The sequence below is a fragment of the Eschrichtius robustus genome, chromosome 9, assembly GCF_028021215.1.
Source record: "Eschrichtius robustus isolate mEscRob2 chromosome 9, mEscRob2.pri, whole genome shotgun sequence".
NCBI lineage: Eukaryota > Metazoa > Chordata > Mammalia > Artiodactyla > Eschrichtiidae > Eschrichtius > Eschrichtius robustus.
The window spans coordinates 53,173,777-53,176,348 of record NC_090832.1 but is presented as its reverse complement, the minus strand read 5'-3'; the positions used below and the strand labels follow the sequence as shown (position 1 = coordinate 53,176,348).

The window sequence follows — 2,572 nt, the reverse complement described above, 5'->3', positions numbered from 1 at the left end:
ATGGCACAAATGGTGGGTTATCACTTCCAAGATTAGGTTGTAAAGAGACTACAGTTCTGTCCTGGATCACTTGCCATGGAGCCATGGAGAAAGCTACAGATGTACCTCAGAGATAACATGAGTTTGGTTTCAGACCACCACAATAAAGCAAACACCAAATAAAGTCACATGAATTTTTTGGTTTCCCAGTGCATATAAAAGTTATGTTTACACTATACTGTAGTCTATTAAGTGTGAAATAGCATTATGTCTTTAAAAAGTACATAACTTAATTAAAAAATACTTCATTGCTAAATAAAAATGGCTAACCATCATCAGAGCCTTCAGCGAGTCGTAATCTTTTTGCTGGTGGAGGATGTTGATGGCTGCTGACTGATCAGGGTGGTGCTTACTGAAGGCTGGGGTAGCTGTGGCAATCTATTAAAATAAGACAATAATGAAATTTGCCTCATCAATTGACTCTTCCTTTCATGAACGATTCCTCTGTAGCATGCAATGCTGTTTGGCAACATTTTACCCACAGTAGAACTTCTTTCAAAATTGGAGTCAATCCTCTCAAACCCTGCCACAGCTTTGTAAACTAAGTTTATGTGATATTCTAAAGCTTTTGTTGTCTTCTCAACAATCTGCACAGCATCTTCACCAGGAATAGCTTCCATCTCAAGAAACCTCTCTCTTTGCTCATGTGTAAGAAGCAATTCCTCATCTGTGAAAGTTTTATCCTAAGACTTCAGCAATTCAATCACATCTTCAGGCTCCGCTTCTGATTCTAGTTCTCTTGCCATTTCCACCACATCTGCAGTTACTTCCTCCACTGAGGTCTCGAACCCCTCAAAGTTATTCATGAGGATTGGAAATCAGCTTCTTCCAAACTCCTGTTAATGTTGATATTTTGACCTCTCCCCATGACTCATGAATGTTCTTAATGGCATCTAGAACAGTGAATCCTTTCCAGAAGGTTTTCAATTTACTTTGCCCAGATCCATCAGAGGAATCATTATCTATGGCAGCTACAGACTTACAAAATGTATTTCTTAAATCATAAGACTTGAAAGTCAAAATTACTCCTTGATCCACAGGCTGCAGAGCAGATATTTTGTTAGCAGGCATGAAAACAACATTAATTTCATTGTACAGTACATCTCCATCAGAGCTCTCAGGTGACCAGGTGTATTGTCAATGAGCAGTAACATTTTGCAAGGAATCTTTTTTTTCTGAGAAGTAGGTCACAACAGTGGCTTAAAATATTCAGCAAAACATGTTGTAAATAAATGTGCTGTCATCCAGTCTTTGTTGTTACATTTATAGAGTACAGGCAGAGTAGATTTAGCATAATTCTTAAGGGCCATAGGATTCTCAGAATAATAAATGAGCATTGCCTTCAACTTAAAATTACCAGCTGCATTAGCCCCTAGCAAGAGAGTCAGCCTGTCCTTGGAAGATTTGAAGCCAGGAATTGACTTCTCCTCTATAGCTATGAAAATCCTAGATGGCATCTTCTTCCAATATAAGGCTGTTTTGTCTACATTGAAAACCTGGTGTTTGGTGTAGCCACCTTCATTAATTATCTTAGCTAGATCTTCTGGACAATTTGCTGCAGCTTCTACATCAGCACTTGCTGGTTCACCTTGCACTTTTATGTTATGGAGATGGCTTCTTTCCTTAAAACTCATGAACCAACATCTGCTAGCTTCAAACTTTTATTCAGCTTCCTCACTTCTCCCAATCTTCATAGAATTGAAGAGAGTTAGGACCATGTTTTGGATTAGGCTTTGGCTTAAGGGAATGTTGTGGCTGGTTTGATCTTCCATCCAGACCACTAAAACTTTCTCCATATCAGCAATAAGGCTGTTTTTCTTTCTTTATCATTTGTGTGTTCACTGAAGTAGCACTTTTAATTTCCTTCAAGAACTTTTCCTTTGCATTCACAACTTAGCTAACTGGTTGGAGGCTAAAGTCACATCTCGGCTTTTGACATGCCTTCCTCACTAAGCTTAATCATTTCTAGTGCTTGATTTAAAGTGAGAGACGTGCGAGTCTTCCTTTTACTTGAACACCTTAGAGGCCATTGTAGCCTAATTTCAATATTGTGTCTCACGGAAAAGGGAGGCCCCAGGAGAGGGAGAGAGATGGGGGAATGGCCAGTGGGTGGAGCAGCCAGAACACACATGTTTATAGATTAAGTTCACTGTCTTATATATAGGCACAGTTTGTGTCACTTCAGAACAATTACAACAGTAACAGCAAAGGCCACTGATCACAGGTCACCATAACAAATATAATAGTAATGAAAAAGTTTGAAATATTGTGCAAATTACCAAAATGTGACACAGAGATACAAAGTGAGCCAATGCTGTTGGAAAAATGGTACTGATAGACTTGCTTGAAGAGGGTTGCCACATACCTTCAATTTGTAAAAAACGCAATATCTGCAAAGCACAATAAAATGAGGTGTGCCTGTATGTGTTGAGCAGTCCCTTAGAGAGGCCCACAGGGGAGGACCTGAAGCCTCCAGCCAAGAGCCATGTGAGTAGCCATCTTGGAAGTTGATCCTCAGGCCCAATCAAACCTT

The 2,572-nt window shown here is 39.5% G+C and overlaps 1 pseudogene; it reads right to left on the bottom strand.

Annotated features, from left to right (window-relative positions):
- Positions 1-304: 304 nt before the first annotated feature.
- LOC137769138 (tigger transposable element-derived protein 1-like) lies at positions 305-2,170 on the bottom strand (annotated as a pseudogene).
- Between the last annotated feature and the right edge of the window lie 402 nt (positions 2,171-2,572).